This window comes from Balaenoptera physalus (genome assembly GCF_965194825.1).
Source record: "Balaenoptera physalus genome assembly, chromosome: 8".
Lineage (NCBI taxonomy): Eukaryota > Metazoa > Chordata > Mammalia > Artiodactyla > Balaenopteridae > Balaenoptera > Balaenoptera physalus.
In genome coordinates this window covers 69,856,092-69,872,139 of record NC_138887.1, presented here as the reverse complement: position 1 = coordinate 69,872,139, position 16,048 = coordinate 69,856,092, and the positions used below count along the sequence as shown (strand labels likewise).

The window sequence follows — 16,048 nt, the reverse complement described above, 5'->3', positions numbered from 1 at the left end:
GCAGCTGAATATCAAAAAAACAAACAACCCAATCCAAAAACGGGCAGAAGACCTAAACAGACATTTCTCCGAAGAAGATATACAGATTGCCAACAAACACATGAAAGGATGCTCAACATCACTAACCATTAGAGAAATGCAAATGAAAACTACAGTGAGGTATCACCTCATACCAGTCAGAATGGCCATCATCAAAAAATCTACAAACAATAAATGCTGGACAGGGTGTGGAGAAAAGGGAACCCTCTTGCACTGTTAGTGGGAATGTAAATTGATATAGCCACTATGGAGAAAAGTATGGAGGTTCCTTAAAAAACTAAAAATAGAACTATCATATGTCCCAGCAATCCCACTGCTGGGCATATACCCTGAGAAAACCATAATTCAAAAAGAGTCATGTACCACAATATTCATTGCAGCTCTATTTACAATAACCAGGACATGGAAGCAACCTAAGTGTCCATCAACAGATGAACGGATAAAGAAGATGTGGCACATATATACAATGGAATATTACTCAGCCATAAAAAAAAACGAAATTGAGTTATTTGTAGTGAGGTGGAAGGACCTAGAGACTGTCATACAGAGTGAAGTAAGTCAGAAAGAGAAAAACAAATACCATATGCTAACACATATATATGGAATCTAAAAAAAAAGGTTCTGAAGAACCTAGGGACAGGACCGGAATAAAGATGCAGACGTAGAGAATGGACCTGAGGACATGGGGAGGGGGAAGGGTAAGCTGGGACGAAGTGAGAGAGTGGCATGGACATATATACACTACCAAGTGTAAAATAGATAGCTAGTGGGAAGCAGCCACAAAGCACAGGGAGATCAGCTCGGTGCTTTGTGTCCGCCTAGAGGGGTGGGATAGGGAGGGTGGGAGGGAGACACAAGAGGGAGGTGATATGGGGATATACGTTTACGTATTGCTGATTCACTCTGTTATACAGCAGAAATTAACACACCATTGTAAAGCAATTATACTCCAATAAAGATGTTAAAAAATAAAATAAAATAAAGTGTCCCAAGGCACAATGCACCCACTAAAAAAAAAAAACACAACAGCTATAAGGATATATTGTGCAAAACAGGGAATACAGCCAATATTTTATAGTAACTAAAAATGGAATATAACCTTTAAAATTGTGAATCACTATGTTGTATACCTAAAATTATTTAATATTGTTGATCAACTATACCTCAAAAAAAAAAAATGTGGACTTTACAAAAAAATGGTTTGGAATGTGACTTCGCAAGCTTTATTAAATAAGCTTTAATTACTTCAACTGAAACCATGGAAAAACAGAAAACTAAAAAATTGAGTTCTCTCAGTTTCAAAAAATATATATTTGCAATCACATTTCTTATTTATTAAAAATGTTAAAGTCAAAGGATATGTAAAAAATAAAGAACCCACAGTTATAACTTAAGAAAGTACGTGCACTGAAAGAGAGGGACTTTGCTGCTTCAAGTCTTTGCTACAATATGGTTCTCTTCAAAATGCTTGAGCGGATTCTTCACGGCAGAATGGATCAAACGGACCATGGTGGACCAGTAACAAAGGCAGAGGCTGTTTGTATTAGTGCATGTTATGTGTCGAGGACCTGACTTTTAATTTTTAAGCGTATCTCTGCCAGATTTTAGAGCTGTCAGAAACTTGCTTTAATTCAAAGGATTGAGAAAACTAATGTTCATGAAGTGAAACGGTCTTTTTAGCTGGTGCCCCAAGTCTTATACCCAAATGGCCCACTAAAGTAACAAAAATGATCCTTTAAAAATAGAATATTTGATAAACCAAAAGAATCATTATAGATTGTGCTGAGCCTAAATTTTATCATGATAACGAGTAATTTGGCTACCAACAGCAAAAAAAAAATGCAGCATTCTATGCATATTCTCTGCCCTTTTTAAACAGATCACAAAATCAAAGATAACTTAATGTCAACCCTCCTATAATATGAAGAACCTACTTATTCAACATGATTCATGTTTATTTAACAAATATTATGCAGTACATACTATGTGCCAGGAACTCTTGCCAGCACTTTATAAATAGAAACTATAAAAATCATAACAACCCTCTGAGGTCAGTACTATGATTATGTCTGTTTTACAGGTGAGGAAACAGAGGAAGAGAAGTTAAGTGACTTGGCCAAGGTCACACAGCTCTGAGTGAAGAGCTGGAATTCAAACTAAGCCCAACTGCTCCAGAGTCTGAATTCTTTAACCATTATGCTATGCTGGCCATTTTTTGCACTACTCAGAACTTTATCAATGCAAGTGAAAGAAACAAACTTAACTAATTCAAGCAAAACAGCAACAACTTAAGAAAAAAAAAAAAGCAGTACATAATATATTGTTATGTATAACCATGAAGTCGGCGAATTTGACCCAGCTTTCAAACAAAGCCACTGGAACGATCACTCTGTTTTCCTCTTCCAATGGGTGGCAAGAATGCCCCCTGCCAAATTTCATAATTAATGGTTTTTTATACTTGCAATCTCAGGCAAGAAGGGTCCCCCCTCTTCATCTCTAATTCCAAAAATGTCCTAGGGAGAGCTTGTGCTTGGGCCACGGGTCCACCTCTGAATGAATCACTACAGCTTGTAAGGAGCACAGAATACAATGCTCTGGTTGCCCAGACCTAAGGCATGTATACCACCTGTGGTTTCTGAGAGTCAATGACCTCAACCTGAATCTTAAGGAGTTTCTCCCATGAAATACTGTATTACCACAAGAATAGAAAAAGATGTTGAGCAGGAAGAAATTCTGCACGACACAAGTAAAGGCTTCTTTCATTAAAAAGATTTTAGCAGATGTCCAAACATACAAGCTATTTTAAGTCGTCATTAAAATAGTACTTGTTAAAAATCTTGTATCATGATACAACAGAATATATAACTACAAATATTTTCTCAACACATTAATTTCATTTTCAAATATATTTTACACAAAGCCCATAGACTTAAATTCTTGAATTTCACTATGATCATGTAACTACAATGAACAGAAACTTAGATTTGCTTCTGTTACCACCAGACCCTGTAGTACAGTATCTTTTGCTTGAAATTTCCAAAATCAGAGGCAGTGATACTCATTAATGAAACCTGCAGTGGTTTTGCTTTTAATTTTTGAATCCTGTCTTTCTGGTATTTTTCTAAAATGTTTGGTAATTTAAGGATAGAACATTAGCGTGTAGAATTTACTGGTATGTCCATGCAGATGCTTTCTGGAAAAAGTTAAAGGCATACTTCAAAATAAATAAAAATCATGATCAATATGTAGGAATGATTTTATGAAGTCCATATCCCTAACAAAAATTATTCTGCAGTTAATTTGAACTCTTCCCTGTGATAAATGTGGTTATCTGTATTAAACTACATAAGAAAGAAGATTCTAAAGTAAGAGGGAGATAGTAGAGGAAGGAAGAAAAAATAATTTCCAGTTGTAACCAGAAGAGAAAAATAGAAGTCCTATGGAAAGGCATTTTGTGTGGTATTCTTCTCAGGTTCCTTTAAATGCATCCATTGATTGGGAAGACAGCAACTACTGGAGTCAAAAGACGTCTCCAATTCCAGAGAAGTACGATAGTATAGGAAAAAGTTTTAAATTGCAGTAAAAGTAGTTGAGCTTAGATCTCAAAGAAATCATTGAAAAAATAATCCTTCACACTGAAAAGGAAGAACTTTTGAAAGGAAGAACACTTTGGAGTATATGCATTTCTAACTAGCAAAACAATATCCCTTTTCTGACTCATTCTATAATTTGTTCTGATCTAAGTTGAGACTTATGAGTTCTTTCAACAGTTTCAACATTAACTAGGGCACGCAGATTGTGTTAACCTAAGATATAGTTTATTACTAACACAGACATTATTACTTAATCTTTTATAAGATAATGCATCATTTCTCTTTATCTCCAGATTAATTTTCTTTCCTAAAGCAATTTTGAAATATCTAACTGCTAATTGCCTTCTGCATAAATACAGAATTTTTTAAAGACTCAGTACGCTTTTTGAAAAATAAATATCTTTTCATTTCCACACATAATTCAAAAATGGCAGAAAATATTTTACACAGATTTGAAAGAAATCTCAGATGCAACCCCAAAATGTCAAGCAAATATTACTTTCCATTTTCCAGGGGATTTTCTTTTCAAAAAAATAGTTTCAGTATTTCTTAGGTATTCTCAACCCCTCCTCCTAAGACATAAGGAAGAGTGGACGGAAGACAAATGCCACAGAGGGTTAAGTAGTGATACAGAATAATACAGTAATCAAACAGGCAAAGATTATTCCTACTTTGTTAATGAATTCTGTTCCTGAGTATCTATTCTTATAACTGGTCTGGCTATATATCATCTAGAAATGTACAGAGAAATCAAGTAAAGGATGAAGAAGCAGAAACAATTGTTGACTACACACTTTGTTAGTGGTTTTGTCCCAAGAGAGATAAGTAACAAGAGAGCTATGTTTAGAGAGAATTAGTCAGCAATTATTTTCAGGATGTAGAGAACCAGGGAGGAACTAGAGAACAAAACCACCTGGGAAGAGTAGGGGACCGGAACTCACACTTATTGAGAAAGTCCCACATGGCAAGCACTGTGCTTCACGCTTTCACTGTAGGACATCATTTCCCTCAATAGTGGTTATTCAATGGGTTGGTGGTCATGATATATTCAAAAGTAGACAAAGAAACAAAGTCACCAGCTTGAGGTGACTCTCTACAAGAAATCTAGAGGAGTTAGGTGTTAAGGAGAAAAGAAGAGAACATTTAGATTAATTAGTTAATGAAATGGGTGAAGGAGGAGGATGAATAAAAATAATGTATAGATAGCAACAAAATTCCTATTGAAGGTGTCCTTCGAGAAAAGATAACGCAGTAGAAATCAATGAGGCTATTCCAATTCCCCAAGCCAGAAACCAACTGTGATAACCAGAGAGATACAAGCACACTAATAACAAGGGATGGTACCAAACCCCAACATAGGAATGCCTGCAAGATATAATCCAAACAGAATAAAAGAAAATATGGGCTGATGAACAACTCCTTTAAACAAACCAGCAAAAACAGAGTACTGCTGCAAGAAGTAAACAAAGACAGTTTTGTCAAACTGCTTTAATTTGAAGCAGTAAAGGCTGGAGGAATTGTGCTGCTATGAGAAAGACACGAGATGTACCACTGTTCCCTTCCTCACAGGACTCTAAGGCCATGATGGGGGATTTACAATGAAGGGATTCGACCACGTCCCCAGAAGGATGAGGGATGTAGCATGCCCTCAACTGAGCAAGCTGAAAAACCAAGTAGAAGGATTATACAGAGCCAAACTCCATAGCCAAATTCTGGAATTGAGGACAGAATGACAAGAAAACAAAGTCAGGAACGCTGGCCCTTAGTTTAGTCGTTTCAACAGATATTAAGAGCACACCTTACAGAAACAAAGTCACCACAAATGTTGGGTGAATTTTAAAAGCCTCTCATCCAAAGCAGTGATTAGATTTTTAACATTGTTGATTCTACTTCTCTTTTCAATAGCTTCTAAGCTTATATAGCTTCCAATACCACTTAAAACTCTTCAGAGATTAAAAAAAATTTTTTGACTTAACCCTATCATACTCCTTTTTATGTAAGTTTATTTGCTTATCACCCATTGAGTCTGTTTATTTAATTTCCTTGAGAGAGCAAAGCAGTTTTTTTTTATTACAATGAAAGTAGTATACATTTAATTGCATTTATAAAATATGCAAGAATTGACAGAGCAGAGGAATCCTTTCAGACCAATTACTGGCTGAATGAGTATACAAATTTTCTTAACTATATGGATAAAGGTATGGTGCTAGTAACTTTTATAGAGATTTATTTGTAACTTATTAAAATATTAGCAAAGCAGTTTTTGTTTAAAGTTTTTTTTAAAATTTATTTTACTGAAGTAGAGTTGATTTACAGTGTTGTGTTAGTTTCTGCTATATAGAAAAGTGATTCAGTTATACATATAAACATTCTTTTTCATATTCTTTTCCATTATGGTTTATTATAGGATATTGAATATAGTTTCCTGTGCTATACAGTAGGATCTTATTGTTTATCCATTCTATGTATGCTTAAAATGTTCTTCTGCTGCCTTTAATGCAGCTTCAAAAGCATACTTCTGCATCGTACTTTTGCCTGTTATGTTTAGTTTCACTTTTACGTTGCAGGTTTTCTTCATGAGTTTTTGTAGGGCTGACGTTCTACTGGAGAAACTCTAATTAGATCTGCCATTGGGAGACTGGGATTGACATATGTACACTATTGATACTATGTATAAAATAGATAACTAATGAGAACCTACTGTATAGCACAAGGAGCTCTACTCAGTGCTCTGTGGTGACCTAAATGGGAAGGAAATCCAAAAAAGAGGGGATGTATGTATACATATAGCTGATTCACTATGCTGTACAGCAGAAACTAACAACATTGTAAAGCAACTATACTCCAATTAAAAAAAATTCAGTATATAAAAATTTTAAAATATATATATGTATAAGTTAAGATGTAAGTTAAATAAGAGATTGAAGTAACTGGAAGTTTGCCAACACTTCATCTTATAGAAGTTGATTGTTATTGAAGTTGGTATCTTGAGTAATACAGAATCCAGAAAGTTTTTTCAAGTCTTAATATCGATCTCTATCAATTTGGAGGCCTTCCAAATTACAGAAGAGAAAAATAAAGGAACTCTGGCCATAAAAGAAAAAGCAAAGAGGTAAGGAGCATCAAAAAAAAAAAGATTGCAATAGCACTAAGAGACAATTTCAAGTTTAAGGTAAAAGCTTCAAAGGAACAAAGAATGTTACTTTTATGAACAAAAGGACAACGCTCAAAGGCTATACTGTCATCAACTTTTATGCATCAAATACAGCATAAAACATAAAGCAAAAAGAAAAGGGTTGGAAATAAAAGTTGACATTAACAGAAACATAATAATGCAGTAAGAGCTCTCCTAACTGACTCTCTAGATTAACTGACAATTTCTATTCCTCTGCAAAATATGCTGACATATCCATAGCAGTCTAAACACTGACCACCACCATCCACCAATGGATTGCCCCCCACTGCACGCTCATACCTTTCTACCCCCACAAATCGAGTTGTATGCTTACCAAGGGTCAGTCCTATTTGTTCCCAAACGTGCTGACATCTGTTGTAGTTGATGGTGACACTGGACCCGATATTATGTATTAAATAGCATGTATTAAAATGTGAAAATAGAGTTTATACTTAATTAAAACAAACGGTTTGTAAAGCCTCCAACACTGTGACTCTCTAAACATTCCTGTCAAATTAGGTGTGGGGACACAAATTTAAGTTATTGGAAGATCAGACATTAACTGAAAAAACCTACACATTATTCTACACTCAAATCACTTTCAAAAATGTCTCTAAACTCTCATTCCACTTTAAAAATCTACAATTAAAAGTGACAGACCTTACACAATGGGTGTGGTTTAAACCAGACAAATAATAGAACTCCAATGTAGGGCCCGTACTCTAAGAGACTTTGGCTCTTCATCAAAAGATTAGCAACTAACTGTCTATCTGTGTTTTATTTAAGCCAGAATAAAAGGTCTTCTGTATATTCTTTTCTTCATCCCCTGTCTTAACAGACATGTTGGATTTATTGATTTCTCCAGTCCTGATCATGCTACACAGTATTTAGTGTTGTGCAATATTTTAACACCCCTTTCTCAGTGTGTGACAGATTAATTAGTCAAAAGTAAAATGACCATATGGAGAGAATGACTGGTAATAATATAATTAATAAGTTGGGTTTTAGAGATTTATGCATAGACTTGCAAAGAAACAATACTCGTTTTTAAACGTCCCTTGACCATTTATAAAACCTGCCCACATTTTAGGCCAAATATAAAAACAAACTTTTAAAACTAGCAACATTAGGATCTACATTGTTTGACTATGGTGTAAAGATCCTGAAACTAGAGCATATCTTGTGTGTTTGAAGACATGAAGTGTTCAGTATGACTGAAGCAGAATGAACTTGGAGGCCATTGTAAGGACTTTGGATCAAACTTTGGAGACACAAGTGACAATCTGTGTTTTTATTTTTATTGTTTTGTTTTTTTGAATTTGCATAGAGTGAAATGTTTTTCATATGGATTTTAATAAACATATAGCGTCATATATCCACCACTCCAGCACCATACAGAATAGTGATCTATGTGTTTTCACAATCTCAGTCAGGCAGCTTCACCATAAATAGGATTGTAGAGTCAAGGACATGAATGGGGAAACCAGCTAGGAGGCTGCTGCAAAAAGCATGGGTGATGTGTGGCCTGAAGCACGATGATGGCAGCGGAGGTGGTTTAAATTTCCTGTATTCAATAAGTAATTTTAAGGTTGAGCCTGTTTGATGTACTGCCAGATTGGACATGTATAATAAGAGAAAGAGAAGAGCCAAAGATGAATCTAAGTTACTTCAAAGAAGTAAAAGGAGGATGTTGATTTTGAGATGGGAACAACCAGAGAAAAAGTTCAGGGTGAGATATAAATAATGTTAATTTTGAATGGTCTGTAAGACATACAAATAATGAGTCAGCCTTTGGATGTATGATTATGAAGTCAAGAAGAAGGTCTTGGCCCAAGATATATAAATTTGAGAGCTGCCAGCACATAGATGGCACTTAAGGCCACTAGGTAGGATGATATCACCAAGGGACTCTCTACAGATGGAGAAAAGGTCAAACAACTCAGCCCTGGAGGTTGGAGAAGTTTGAGAGGTTAAGATGCACCAGCAAAGGAGACTCAAATGGAGCAGCCATTGAGATATGAGGTAGACAAATGTGTAATATCTTGGGAACCAAAGCAAGAAAGTACTGCAAGGATGAGGGAGTAACTAACTGTTTCAAATCCTGTAGAAAGGTCAGATAAGATGAGGACTAAAAAATGCCATTGGATTTAGCAACTTGGAGATCATTGGAGACCTCCACAAACACTCTTAAAATAGTTCTGGGTATAAAATAAAATCTGACTGGAATAGGTTCAGTCTAATAGAAAAAAAAAACGAATTGCAGTCGATGCACAGAGCTAGATCTTTTTAGAAGCTTTGAAATAAGTGAAAGGAAAGAGAGGTAGTAGCTGGGAGAAGTAGAAGCAGTTGGTTTGTTTTGTTAAAATAAACCACTGTATGCTCATGGAAAAGTTCAATGAAGAGAGAAGTCTGATGATGCAAGAATAGAAAAAGAGAATTGCTAGGGAATTTCTTAAGAGGATAAGGGCATGAGATCTTGTGTACAAATAGATGGGTTTCCTTTGCTAGGAATTTAGACAATTCATTCACACAAAGGAGTTAAGATAGTAACTAGACTTATCATGGTGATCATTTTGAAATGTACAGAAATATTGAATCACTACGTTGTGTACCAGAAACTAACATAGCGTTGTAGGTCAATTATACTTCAAAAACAAACTTATTAAAAAGAGATTAGATCTGTGGTTACCAGAGGTGGGGGAGGGAAAAGAGGAACTGGACGAAGGCAGTCAATAAGGTACCAACTTCCAGTTTTAAGATAAATAAGAACTACAGATGTAATGTACAACATGACAAGATAATTAACACTGCTGTATGTCATATATGAAAGTTGTTAAGAGAATAAATCCTGAGAGTTCTCATAGCAAGAAAAAATATGTTCTTTTCTATTTCTTTAATTTTGTATCTGTATGAGATAATGAATGTTCACTAAACTTACTGTGGTCAACATTTTATGATGTATGTAAGGTAATCATTATGCTGTACACCTTAAACTTACAGTGCTGTATATGAATTGTATCTGAATAAAACTGGAAGAAAAAAAAGGTGTTAAGGCAGAATACATGAGCACTGACATAGGTAGAGAGATTAGACTGAGTAAACTGAGGCAAATGCTCTTCTGATTGCTTTCATTTTATCATCATCAGCCGAGAATGATGATGAGGGAAGAGATGATAGAAGTTTTAGAAAAAAGAAAAAGGTCTGAAAAGTTAGCTAAAGACTGAGGGAGTGAGTATACTTGGGAAATATAATATGGCTATTAGGCTTCATTAGAACCCACTTGAGGTTAGTTGTCATAAATTCAAAACAAGACCAGTGAGCATGATGGTAAGTTTTTCTCCAGCCATGTTTGGCTTTTCAGATATGGGCACACATTAGGCAGAGAGTTGGATTTGACTATAGTTGTGATTTTGTCAGGCAGTAGAGTAAAACAAGAGAGATAAAGGGAGCTGCGGTTTTACAGCAAAGGAATGATTCTAATTATGAAACATGAAATATTCATTGTATAAATTTGTGTAAATAAAGGTGTGGGGCATTTGCTGAGTTAAGGACATGGAAAAGTGATAGATAAGCTAATTATAAGTCCTTGATTGTAAAAGGATTGTTGAGTTGGACTATTAAAGGGAGTCAGCTGGAAAGGCAGGAAGCGGTGGTCAGAGAATGGGAAGCTAGAGATTGTAATGATAGAAGGGATGTAGTTAATAATAATGACAAAATCTAGGCTATAAACAAGAGTGGTAGATATAGGGCCAGTATCATTGGAGGACATAAGGCCAAGGACATGAGTGGTTAGGATATTGCATGAACTTTAGATGTTGACATCACCAGGAATTATGACAGTACTTGTATAGGAGGAAAAAACTGATACAGGAGCTCAATTTTTTGAGAAATGAGAAGTGAAATACAGACAGTAGATGACTTCAAAAAGAAATAATGAGTGGCAGGGTGTGCTAACAGGAGATTCAAAACTCAGGGTTCCTTTTTTTCATTGGGAGGGAAAGAAACTAGCCTATATGCATTAATCAGGAGCTAAGAAAAATCCTACTCCTCCATTCTCAGCAGCTTAGGAGGGCTTCTCCCCCACTTTTGTTTTGCCACTTTGGGGAGGAGACCAGCCGATCCAGGGAAGCTCTTTCAGAATAAAGCCAATGGCATAGTGTTGTTATGCAGAGAAAGGGCCTGAGTTTAGCTCTGCAGCTTGGCTCTCGTGGCATAGAAAGAATCCAGAAATTCTCATATGCCCTAAGGACAGCTGTGGAAGGTAACTGATGGGATGTCTTGTAATTAATTGATGGGATGACAAACAGGGCATGGACACCTGTATCTGCGGGCTGCAGACCACACAGGCTGGAGGTGAAAGGGAATCACAGCCAGACCTCATTGGCAGCCAGTGTACCTGGAAGAGCTAAGGTGGCATCAAGACAGCTGACAGGACCATAGGTCCTGTCCAAGCCAAGAGAGGAGAGACCCCATGTCCTTCATCCTCAAACCTCAGCAGAGGATGCCAACACATCAAGATGTGACAGGCTGTTAAGGGATATCGTTGCTGCAGAATGCAATAAAGATCCAGAGAACAGCACAAGGACACACAGAGAGCTGTGGCCCTTTCTCTGAAGCCAACGGAGACAGTGAGCATCTTTGTACACTCAGACTCCGTCTTAGGGTAAAATATGAGAAGGAAACAGAATTCTGAAAATCTGAACATATAACTGAAGGGGACTGTTTTAACCCCGTCAGTAGCTTGTGACAAAGATCAGATCATTTATAAGAAATGAACAAGCTATTTCTTTATATATCTGAATGTAGAGGCCTTTTGTAACACATACACTGAGTGCTTAAACAAAAGTAAAATAAAGAACTATCTTTCTAGTTATCTACAGATTCTTTTATAGATAGAGGAGTTCAAATCAGCTTCAACGCAGCTATGAAATCAGTCCTTAATCTTGAATTAAAAACTGAATTCTGACATTATGGTCTGTTTTGAAGAGGATTTAGGTCAGTGGTATGAAACAGAGGAAACCACACTGCAGCGCAAAGTGATCACAACGTGGCTGAGAGAAATCAGAAGATCAAATGATAGAACATTACAATGCCACGATTCTAGGTCAGTGGCAGCAGGCCACCTCTTCCTTCTGGGAGTTGAATCCTATCTGGGCCAAGGGTCCAGGCTCTTGCAGGTTCAGTGGCCAAAAGTGTGCTGGGGCCAGGGGTGGAGATAAAGCAAATACCTTGGCCTCTATTCTGGTGCATCTAACAAGCCCAGTTCCCCTGAGGGTAGTGTTTAATGTAGCACAGGTTGACAGAAGAATAAACAGATAATCCTTTTTTCACCTACTGGTCTTTTACTACTCCGGAATTTAAGCCCATAATGTAGCAAAGAAAACCATATTTACATGTGATAAGGACAGAAATAAAGCCCGGAGATGGGGTGGGGGTAGGGGCAGGAGCTCAAATCTTTGCGAGATTTCTCCAGGATAAAATGACAAATTGGTAAGAACAATCCCAATTAAACCTTGTTGAAATTAATAAATATTCTTATCCTGTTTCCCATTATCTTTGTTAATAGGACTAATGATCCTATTAATAACCACAGCTAACATCTATGGGCACTAGGCTACAGTATTTACATATATTATCTCCTTCAATTCTTACAACAATCCTATGAAGAAGTTACTGGTTTTATCATCTTATAGATAAAACTGAGTCTTAAATGTATGGACACCAAAGGGGGAAAGTGGCGGGGGGTCGGTGGTGGGATGAACTGGGAGATTGGGATTGACATGTATACACTGATGTGTATAAAACTGATGACTAATAACAACCTGATGTATAAAAAAATAAATAAAATAAAATTCAAAAATTCAAAAAAAACCATAAAGGAAACAACAACAAAAAAATACCCTGAGGCTTAGACAGATTAAGTCATCTGTAAAATACACAGTAAGTAAGTTACAAAACAGGAATTTAGGCCCAAGACTCTTCATTTCAGGGCTCACGTGCTTCACTAGTCAACAACACCTTCCATGTGATTACCATTTATGTAAGACTAAGTTTATAGAAGGTGTTTTGTACCTCACCTTGTATGATTTAACCCTATGAATTAGGGACTAGTATTATCCTCATGTTTTAAAGGAAACTAAGGTAAAGAGAAATACTGAGCCCAAGACCATCTCCAACAGGAGAGAAACGGGGAATAAGGTTTGCAGAGAGAATTTAAGCTGACCATTCACAGTAGACATTCACTCATGTTTTATTGGAGTTTTTTAAGTCTAATTTTACAGAACACTAAATAACTTACATGTTAATCCACTAACAAAAATTCACCTTCCAAATGTAGCCAAATAATTTATCTAATTACTATATCACTGACCCTTTCTCTTCAAATGAATAAGTACATATCTGAATATATGCTGTATTCACCTTACATATTGATGGAGTTATAACTTTCCATAAATCCATTTTCTTCCCCAGCTGCCATTGCCAAACTTGACTCGTCTCAGAGAATATACCCGGAGAGAAAAGCATCCAATTCTTTAGTTAGCAAGCAACTCAGAGGCAGTTTCAAACAAAGGAAAAGCAAGAAGAAATAGGCAAGAACCACACATCTTGATGGCTCGGGAGTGGCCCAGTATATACCTGCTAATCCAGTGGCCTGTCCTGTTCAGTGTTTCTCTAGGACAAAGCATCACACTTGGCAGGATATATTATATGATCACCCCAACTGCAGGTGAGGGAAAAATCTCTCTCCCCCTGGTGGACCCCCATTTAGGAAAGCTGTCAGTCACAGCCTCACCTAAGCCTGTGACCCAGACAGTCTTGCTGCAGAGCTCCAGGCCAGGATGAGGAAGAGGGCAGAGAGGAGGAAGGCAGGGTAGGAGCAGTTGCGCTAGAAGACCAAGGTCTCATTACCACGGCCCTGCTGCACAACTCATACTCTCTAAACCTATTTCTCTCTTCTCTAGATTTTTAAGTTCATGGTTTTCAAATCGGTTCAAAAGAGACAACAACTGTATGGGTGAACATTCACCATATTGGAAAAGTTTTTAGAATTCACTGCTTTAAATGTGAGGAATACGTATATTTATAATTTAATACAGGAAGACTGATACTACAACTACAGAGAAATATATAAAATCTGTGGTAATGTTCTCAAAACATTTCGTTTCCCTCTTGTGTTTAATATTTAAGTTACACTAAATAATACATGTAGAATGGATTTAACTTTTTAAAACTGTCTTCATCATTTCATTTGTTCCCGATAACATGTGGTAGGTAATAGGGAAGATAAAATCTCCTATTACTGATGTATTTTTAAAATCGTATCTTTGCCTTAGTTTCAATAATACATATCTCAGAAACCAGAAATATTCTTTTTAAAAATTTTATTATTTTTGGCTGCATTGGGTCTTCGTTGCCATACGCGGGCTTTCTCTAATTGCAGCGAGTAGGGGCTACGCTTCGTTGCAGGGCGTGGGCTTCTCATTGCGGTGGCTTTGTTTGTTGCGGAGCACGGGCTCTAGGTGCACGGGCTTCAGTAGTTGTGGCACACGGGCTTAGTTGCTCCGTGGTACGTGGAATCTTCCCAGACCAGGGCTCAAACCCGTGTCCCCTGCATTGGCAGGCGGATTCTTAACCACTGCGCCACCAGGGAAGCCCGGAAATATTCCCTTTTTTAAAAATCTTAACACAAGTTTGGGCAAAATGGTGGTGGGGATGGCGTTACATTTTGTTCAATCTCCCCAATCCTGTTTAAAAAGCTGACAGAAATGGGGTGCTACTGCTAATTGGTTCAGGATTTATTTGGGGGGTGACATGTTCTGAAACTGACTGCACAAAAGTCACACAACTCTGTTTATACTAAAAGTCATTAAATTGTACACTTTAAATGGATGAATTGTATGATATGTGGATTGTATCAATAAAACTCTTAAAAAACTGAATAACTAGCATATTATGGTGAGTTAAAAGAGGCCACAGTTCTTAGACATTTCTGCCATCAAAAGGCAGGGCTATTTCCCTTGCCCTTGAATCTGGGCTGGCCTGTAACAGCTTTGAATAATACAGTAGGTGAAAGTGATTCTATGCCACTTCCAGGCCTAGCCTTTAAGAGAACTGGATGCTTCCATCTCGGTCTCTTGGAGACTTCAGCTGCTTTGTAAGAACTTCAAATACCTTGGAGTCACTCTAGTCTGAGGAAGCCTATGTTAGCCATGTGGAGAGAGAAAGAAAAAAGATGTTTGGCAAGCCCCCAGATGTTCCCACTCTCAACCATTCAAGTTATCTCACCTGAGGTTGCAACACTGTGAAACAGAGACAAGACACCCATACTGTGTCATGCCTGAATCCATGACCCCAAAATATCATGAAATATAATAAATTGTTGTTCAAAGGCAATAAGCTCTGGGCACATTTGTTATGCAGCAATAAACAGAATAGACTGAAAAACAAGGTGATAAATTATTCTATAAATCCTAGTATAAGAGCAAGTGTACTTAAAACACTGACAGCAGCAAGATCCTAGAACAGCAGCAGCTATGCAGGAATAAGCAAAGGGAATACAAAGGGAATTCCAGTGGGCTCTAAAAGCCAAGAAACTCAGGAATTCATTTCAAAAAGAGGTCTCCATTCAGAGTGGAGACTCAAATGGCCAAACTTAGAATAGTCATAATGACTGGGAGACTTCTGGGGGTATTGGGGCAACCTGGCCCCCTGGGATGTCAAAAACAGTCAAAACCCTACAATGAAGAGAAACTGGTCAGAACAAAACACCACTTGTTCAGGGTAACAACTCTTGGGTGTAAAAGACAGAAAAGATATAGATTCTAATGAAAGAAGAGCAGAAGAGGTAAGCCTCAAAATATTAGTGATACAGGTATGCAGATAAATCTGTAACATATCACAGTGAAATGAAAGAAGAAACCTAGTTATGAAAGCAGAAAAGCAATCTTGACTTTCACTTCTGCTAAACAGGCACTTCCTCCTAAAAATACAGGAAAGAGGGGCAGAGTCAAGATGGTGGTACGGAGAGACACTGAGTTAGCGTCTCCTCACAACTAGGGCACCTGCTGGCTGCTGTTGGGGGACCTTGATGCCCAAGAAGACAGGAGGAACCCCCAAGTGAACGGGTAGGACATGTGGGGACTGATGGGGGAGTAGAAGTGGAGGCCAGACAGGATCGGTGTCCCTGGGGCCAGGGAGATGAGGAGAGACAGGCAGGAGGGACCCTCTGGGAAGAGCGGGA

The 16,048-nt window shown here is 37.4% G+C and overlaps 1 protein-coding gene across 9 annotated transcripts in view; it reads right to left on the bottom strand.

Moving 5' to 3' along the window:
- LOC309665527 (uncharacterized protein) overlaps positions 1 to 16,048 on the bottom strand; it is a 714,473-nt gene that overhangs the window by 311,088 nt on the left and 387,337 nt on the right. The gene's annotated exons all lie outside the window — the stretch shown is intronic.